Here is a 9,158-nt window from a genome sequence, read left to right as displayed (position 1 = left end):
TAAGCAATCAACCATGCAAATGAATGCTTAAATGCTCTGTATATCTGTTCAGACAAAGTGAGTACAAATACAGAAATTCTGCTCCTAACTAGGGCCAACGTTGCAATATTACAACATTTCCCTAAAAACTTACTAAAATGTAAAAAAATTGAAAAATCTTTAATTTCTACATCAGAGGCCTCCTAAAACACTATCTGAGAGGTCAAAAAAAATTTTGCTAATTTTTTTCTATATTTGGGTATTACAGGGATAAGGTCATGATCCATTCACCAACATTCACACAAACAGACTAATTACATTTAATGATATTTGTGCAATATTTTTCAATGAAATTAAATTATAATATATATTAAATAGTGTACATTAAAAAAGACACCAGGTATAATAATATAAAAAGTAAATAACCTAATTGAAACTGAAAAGTTCACAACAAGGACAATAACTATAACTATAAAGTTTTAACAATAGTTATTAATAATAGTTGTATGAAAATAGCTGTAACAACACAGAGGAACTATATAGTTGAATCACTTTCAGAGTATTTTTTTTTTCAGCATATGAATGATAAAAACATTGCCTTTAAAGAGTTATATTTAAGCAGCAGACAACAAAACTGCACTATGCGATACTACTAATAATAAACAGGGCTGCATTCCCAGAAACCTTCTTAACGCTACGTCGTTCGTAAGTTATACCTTAAGTTGTACCTTTACGTTAATATGTGTTTCCCGAAACGTTCTTAGTTAAGTATACCTTATGTAAGTCATTCGTTCGTAAGGTTAGTCTGGACCACTCTTAGCTATACCTTATCGCTGTTCACAGTTCACTCCGCTAGTGGCCACCACTGTGAAAAAACCTTCTTCACATTTCATTTTGTAATTCTGTGGCAAGAAAAAGTGCAGAACCAAATAAATATTAAAATTCTAAAGTTGTAATACACCCAGTGTTTAATTAGTGTTCAATTAATTAAGTGTTTTTATGCAAAGAATAAAACTGTCATTATACTGATGGTTGTTAGTTTTTCCATTATAATATACAAAGGCACATCGGCTGGCAAACAATTAGGCAGCACATAATTATGAGTCTATTTAAAGGGAATGAATGTGATGGGGAGTTTGGTCAAACTATGGAAGCGAGACAGCGAATAGTTGTCCTAATTCAAAGACGGCTGCGTCCACAGAGCCAGTTAGTGTATGTGCACTATTTCATAATAGTGTCAGAATAGCTGCCATGTCAAAAGATACAACTCTACAAAAATTTTGCCTGCCACGGGAGCAAATTCAGCAGCTTTTACATCTTGTTGGTCAAACTTTGTAGAGACAAACTTGACGGAGCTACCCCATAAGCCCCGAAATTCAGCTGCTGGCGGCTCTCCGTTTTTATGCTGTGGGGAGTTTTCTGGAGGTGGTTGGGGATGGATACTACATCTTGCTCCGTCACGCCACCGATTATATAGCCTACGTATGGTCAGGCACGAAGTGATGGAGGCACATCAAGGCTTCCATGCCATTGCGGGTGTCCCGTGAGTAATTGGCCTTGTTGACGGGACACTTATCCCCATCGCCAACCCATCAGCGCTCGACCAGGCCTTCATAATATATATGAACATGATAATATAAATGACTCTTTCAAAAGCAAGCGAAGCCTAAAAGCCAGTTAATGTAGCTGACTAAGGCAGAATACTTTTGGCCATGAGGTTGCAGGTTCGCACACTTGCAAAATTATAAATATACATAAACACACACACACACATATATACTGTATGTGTGTGTGTGTGTGTGTGATATCCAAGGTAGCATTTAGTTTGAAATCTGGATTATTTTATAAATGCAGTGAGCCCCGATAAATGCAATTTCTAATATTTCTAAAGTGTTTCTTTATAATGAACATCACTTTACCTGCTCTATAACGCAGTGAAAGAGCTCCTGTATTGAACAATCGATTCTCGAGCCATCGATATCAACCTATTCAGCACCACCGCCATGGACAGTACCTGCTAACGTCGCATGTAAGAAGGTTTACCTTAAGCAACATCCTAAGGTATAGTTCGGGGAACACGTCTAGAACAGGTATATCTTTAGTTAAGATATACCTTTAGAGTCTTCGTAGCGAGCTAAGAGACAACGTTATCGGGAAACGCAGCCCAGAATGTTATCGTGCGTTGGTGCTAATGTAGGCCTAGTTGACATTATAGTTATCATTACTGGTTTGAACGAGCTAGAATATTTAGACTTTAGAATGGTTTGAACATACAGCTTGATTTAAATAAATAAATAAAAAAACAAATGTTTTGTTACTACATTCACTGTTGTAAACATGAGCAGGGGCGTAGCGTCTTGTATGCAGGGTATGCAGGTGCATATGGGCCCGGGCGTATTGTGGGCCCACCGAGCCGATGGGGAACCTTTAATTGCCCTTCCGACAGCTTATCAGAATATTCTCCGCCTGAGTCTGACCCAAGCCTGTGTCTTTTTTCACTCTCTCTCTTTCTTCCCCTTTACACAGCTGCTGTTGCAGGCTTGCAGCAAATAGGCTAGTCCAGTTTTGGTTTTTAATGGCAAAGTGGTTATATTTATTTTCGTTTCTTTATTAAGTTAATTTAGAAATATGTTTGGAACATTTTATGTTTGTTAAATTCAAGTTGTTGTTTTTTTAAAGTAATGACCAAGCGGCCAGCGGCGTAAGACTGCACCAGACAGCCAGCTCTTTAACCTCCTGTCTGTAAGCAGACTCGTCTCCATCCTTGATGAGACCGATGACTGTAGTGTCATCTGCATACTTCAGGAGCTTGACAGAGGGGTCTTTAGAGGTGCAGTCGTTGGTGTAGAGGGAGAAGAGCAGTGGGGAGAGGACGCAACCCTGAGGGGTGCCAGTGCTGGTGGTGCGGTTGTTGGATGTGAATTTACCAATTCTCACTAGCTGTTGCCTATCTGTCAGAAAGCTGGTGATCCATTGACAGATAGAGCTAGGGACAGAGAGCTGGGTTATGGGTGTTGGGATGATGGTGTTGAAAGCGGAGCTAAAGTCTACAAAGAGGATCCTCACATAAGTCCCTGTTTTGTCCAGATGTTGCAGGATGAAGTGCAGTCCCATATTGACTGCATCATCCACGGACCTGTTTGCTCGGTAAGCAAACTGCAGGGGGTCTAGTAAGGGTCCAGTGATGTCCTTCAGATAAGCCAACACCAACCTCTCAAATGTCTTCATGACCACAGACGTTAGGGCCACAGGTCTGTAGTCATTAAGTCCTGTTATCTTGGGTTTCTTTGGGACGGGGATGATGGTGGAGCATTTGAAGCAGGCAGGGACTTCTCAAATCAACATGACTTGCCTTGTTGAAAAATAAGATTAACGTCATGTTGCCAGGGACTAGCCTTCTCAAATCAACATGACTTGCCTAAAATAAAATCTATAGACATAAACACCTCATGCAATTCACAATATTAATTTAAATATTTAACCTAGATAAATGTGTACAGTCGTTTGTGCGGAGAGTGGAAGCTGAAGCGCGCGTTGCAGAACATGGAGGCGCCAGCGCTATCACTTGCATTTATTTTCTTAAGAGTGGAAACTTAACATAAGCCGTCATTTTTGCTCATAAAGGTAAGAGTAATACATCATTCAGAATGGTAAAGTGTCTACTTTTATTTGTGTGCACTCACAAACAATATCAACAAAAACCTGTGCTTTTGTAAAATAATTCAGGAAAACAAACAGGATGTGCTTTCTGTTGTCTTGGTCTTGAGCAGGAGCTTCACAATGATCCATAGATGTATTTCTGTCTAAAGGCGCCTGTCCTGAGGAGATGGCGAGTCAGGATCGTCAACTTCATCTTGTGACACTGACTCAGAAAATACTAGTTCATTAATAAATAATTCAAATATCTCCTTAGTATTGTATTTATTTATTTATTTTATTTTATTTATTTATTGTTTTTGTCTTTTGGGCTTCTGTGCCAAGACTGTAGGCCTATTTGCATGCAGTACAAATAGCGTATGGCGGCATTTTAGTACCATGTTGAAAAATAAGATTAAGGTCATAATATTTTAAGAATAAAGTCAAAATTACGATAATAAAATCAGGTTATGGGCCTATTGCGTGAAGTTAATGTGAGAATTCCACCTATACTCCGCCAAAAAATAAAAATAAAAAAAGAAATAAATAAAATAAAATAAAATAAATTTAACATAAAAAAACAGCAATAAAAGGTAGGCTTGTTGACTTTTTTTTTTAAAAAACTCTAATTGATCGATTTCATGAAACATTCGTTTGTATTAAATTGTTCTGATTTTTTCAACATGCATTCAAATATTTATTCATGTTTATTTCGTGCTGCAAATATTAAAGAGGAAAATATCATTGATTCACATGCTGCTTGAACTGAGACGAATAGGCTACAGTTATCTCACTACAAATTTAGAAGCGTAAACACACATTTATTGTTTGTAGTATTTTATTATAAAGTTGACAGAAGGCTGACACTTTGTGTTTTAATAGAAGTAACGAAGCACAAAGCTTATTGCGATTATTGGGTGGCTTGCGTGCTACAAATGATGAATGGACTTGAAAACGTTAAATATTATTTCCAAGCATTTATACCGTAAATAAAACAGCTTGTGAATACACGTAACGTTAATCACTGCAGAAAAATCAACAATAAGTTAACCGATACAATTTTTTTTGCATATGGGCCTGGGGCTGACTTGCTAAGCCACTGAACATGAGATTTGGCAAATAAAAAAAAAAAAACATTTTATAAAATCGAAACACATAAGAAACATTACCATATGAAAAGCATAACAATAAAAAGCAAAAAAGTCTTTCCAATGAGAGGTGAGTGAGCAGGATCAAGTATTTTTCTGCCCCTGCTGGTAGATGCTAGAAAATACACACTCAGGCTGCAAAAAGCATATTTTTTTCCACTGATAGATTGTTTGTGTATAAATGATAATATTATAATATAAATATAATAGCAATTATTAAGCAATTTACACATTATAAAATATTTAATGACATTTGCTTACAGTCCCTCATTTCTCAACCCACATAACTATTTCTTTAATAAACATAGTCAAATGAGCTTTAGCCATAACCAAATGAATATTTAATGCCTACAGTATTTTTTTTTCTGTCTCAAATTAGAAATTAATTAAACTTTAATTGGTTGGTAAATTGTGAACTATCAACAGACATAATTTAATGTATAGCCACCAGTGGGCACTGTTACTAACTAGATATTTCTTAATATGAACTAACTAAATATTAAGTCGTCACCTTTGTTTATGTAGTGCTTTATACAACGGAAATTGTTTCAAAGCAGACTCACATGAATAAACAGGAAGACTATTTTGAAAAAATAAAATAAGAAATATAAATAATATGAAACACAATGTTGGTTTTTAAAGAATATCACTGCCCTCGTCTTCAACAGAGAGTAATTTTTTAGAATTTTAGCATAATTTAGTGCAGTGGTGTTTCAAAAACACTACTATAGATGGGCTATAAATTAATAGTAATAATAATAATAATAATACTTTGAAACAGGACAATAACAACATGTATAGAACAAAATAAAGCAAGCGTTAAACATAACCAAGCAAATATTTCATGGACACAATGCCTCTTTCTTGGAAGAAATACACAAACAAACAATATACAGTCTTAAAAAATAAAGGTTATAAAGGTTCCAAAAAGGGATTTTTGAAGTGATGCCATAGATTAGAAGAACCATTTTGCTTACCCAAAGAAGCTTTCAATGAACACTTCTTAGAGTAATTATTTTTCTTAGTGTGAAGAACATTTTAATAATCTACAGATCATTATTCCACTATAAAGAACTTTTTATGCAATGGAAAAGTTCCATGGATGTTAAAGGTTCTTCATATAAAAACAGATGCCAATAAAGAACCTTCATTTTTAAGAGTGTACATTTATAAACAAATTTACTTTTAAAACGTCATGAAAGGCCATTCAATTATTATTATTTCCACTAACCATTGGCCCCCATTTTTAACCGTGCAATCCCTCCCTCTAGTGGCTGCAGTGAGGCATTACATTACAGTGAGACCTGTGTGCAACTGTCTACAAAAATGGCCCATGTCTGCAGATGATGTTTGCACAGCACACATTCAAGGACTTCTGTAGACTAAACGTGGCATCAGTCGCTGAGCGGTGTTGCCCTCCACTTAAACTGTTATATCAAGCCTGGGTTAGTGGTTTAATGATGTCGACAGCTGATTAATGGCACTGTCTGTCATGGTGAGGTCTGTATGGTGATGGTGAGAGGATCACTGTGGAGCTGGAAGCCATCTGTGTGCTGGTGCTGAGAGACAAATGTGGATGATGGTGGGCTCATTACCCATGTTTTCATAGCCCCATTAAAAAGCAATTCTTTGCTGTGTTTTACACTAATTGGTGTACCTTTGTGGTGAGGGGGTAAAAAACATTTTACATGCTACAATTACCTTCTGTATGGGAACTCTGTAAAATGTGAGCCCTTACTGTAGGGCCCACCCAAATGATCATACATCCTTACTGACAAATACTAGATGTTCTCAGTCCAGATATTTTGACTGTACATGAAGATACATAGGTTTTGATAATAGGTTAGAGTTCAACAAGAGTTCTGTTTGATTTATGTTTTTCTTAAAGCACTTTTATTTGTACGTGTAAGATCTCAGTATGCAGATTCCCATGAATTGATTCATAAATCTGATTCAATGATTTTTTTGCTTTATCAAATATATATATACAGAGCTGGGTAGATTACTTGAAAATTGTAATTTGTTACTGATTCCAAATTAAATGACAAAAATTGTAGTCATTCATGTAATCTGTTACATTACACATTTTAGGTAATATAATTGGATTACGTTTTGATTCATTTTAAATTACTTTTGACCTAACTAGTTTATCATATTGATTTAAATAGGATAATCTCATACCACATTGATATAAAAATGCAAAGAAAAAGAAAATATATTACATTTCTTGTTATTAATATAATGAAGTGCACTAAACATTACATTACGTCAAGGTTTCCTAAACTGGGGCTCCTGAAGGAACTGCAGGGGGTTCACGAGTTTAATGAAAAGCTAATAATTAAATCATAAAACTGTAAAATTAAAGTAAATAATTTTAAAATAACAACAATTAAAATAAAACACTTACTAAAAAAATGTAAATAATGTTTACCTGCATGTCATGTGACCATTTACCAACATCAGAGAACTGTGAACATGCAAATGTGCTTTAATTATTAACCGATTACCTTAAAATCTGAGGGGGGAATTCAAATAAATATACACTGAACAAAATTATAAACGCAACACTTTTCATGTTTGGGATGCTCTGGATCGGCGTATACGACAACGTGTTCCAGTTCCTGCAAATATCCAGCAACTTCGCACAGTCATTGAAGAGGAGTGGACCAACATTCCACAGGCCACAATCAACAACCTGATCAACTCTATGCGAAGGAGATGTGTTGCACTGCGTGAGGCAAATGGTGGTCACACCAGATACTGACTGGTTTTCGGACCCCCCCGGACCCCCCAATACAGTAAAACTGCACATTTTAGAGTGGCCTTTTATTGTGGCCAGCCTAAGGCACACCTGTGCAATAATCATGCTGTCTAATCAGCATCTTAATATGCCACACCTGTGAGGTGGATGGATTATCTCTGCAAAGGAGAAGTGCTCACTAACACAGATTTAGACAGATTTGTGAACAATATTTGAGAGAAATAGACCTTGTGTACATAGAAAAAGTCTTAGATCTTTGAGTTCAGCTCATGAAAAATGGGGGCAAAAACAAAAGTGTTGCGTTTATAATTTTGTTCATTGTATTAGGTGAAAGAGATTCGGCTGAAAAAAAAGTTTGCGAATCCCTGCATTACTGTACATGTAAATAAGAAATAACGTGAATTTGTGCATTTTAATGTGTTTGAAAGAAAAAAGCCTTCCAAAGACACAGTAATACATGGAGTGATAGCCTAATACAAATTAATGTGTGCATCAGTAGTTGATGCCATGTTGAAATGTTGAGAAAACACTTCTTAAAATTAAAATGATTTTTGTAAATCATTGTAAATCAGTGGTCAAATGCTGTGTGGCCTCTCAATTGTCTGTGTAATTACAGCCACCTGACGAGTGACTGGTGTTTGTGTGAATGTCCACAAAACTGGAAGACTTTCTGAATATATATAAATGGTAGGCTATCTTAGAAAGGAACATTTAAAAGATGAAAAAGATGAATTAGGGAGAATCGCTATTGTGTAAATAATATGTAATCATATAATCAATAAAAAAGTAACTGTAATCTGGTTAGTCACGAACTCTGTGGGGTCTGCCTAGGCTTTGTTGTCATGGAGCACATGGCCTTTCGTAGTCGGGTGCTTTGTTGTCCTGGAGCACATGGCCTTTTGTTTTGATGGCTCGCCATGTGCTCCGCTGTCATCGTGGTGTATACCCCGCCCCTCTTGTTATCCCTGTTAGCTAATTCTCCCTCCTCACCTGCACCCTGTTTTGTCCTCATTATCTTCCCTTTATCTTGCCCTCGTGTTTGCTGTCTTGTGTCAGTCCGTATGCGTTGTTCTGAAGCTCAGATCTTCTATTGTGTTTTCTATCTTGTTTTGTTTATTTTTCTAGTCTAGTCAGTCTGGCGTTCCTGTTTTTGTCACCCTCCCCTTTTTACCCGCCTGCCCCTCTAGGACTCTGTCGGCTCTCTGCCTTGGCTGTCTCTGACCGTATGCCTGTCTCTTCATGGCAGCCCCTTCCGATTCCTCTCTGCTCACGCTCGGCACTGCCTCTGGAATTCAGTGGTGACTTTCAATTGCTGGCTCGCCGCCTCTCTTCCCCGCTGGCTCGGCAGAAGCTGGTCTGACCTCCGCGCTGATCAAGCTGACTATTTGCTGGCGGATTTGCTATCCAGCTGATTTATTGATGGAGCATTTTCTGTTATCACAGTTTTCAATAAACTTAGAATTTTTTGTTTCACCTGCTGTTGGATCCCGGTCTCGTTTCTGACAGTACGGATTGACCAAAATGGATCCAGTGGGTGAGGAGTTTGTTCGATCGGTCATCGCACATCAAGGAGCTCTCCTCGGCCACCAAGCCAGCCAGCTCTTGTCCACCACTCAGGAGGTTGAAACCCTCAC

This window comes from Sinocyclocheilus anshuiensis, unplaced genomic scaffold, assembly GCF_001515605.1.
Source record: "Sinocyclocheilus anshuiensis isolate Anshui unplaced genomic scaffold, SAMN03320099.WGS_v1.1 scaffold486, whole genome shotgun sequence".
NCBI classification, from domain to species: Eukaryota; Metazoa; Chordata; class Actinopteri; order Cypriniformes; family Cyprinidae; genus Sinocyclocheilus; species Sinocyclocheilus anshuiensis.
Note: the sequence above shows the minus strand (reverse complement) of the source record.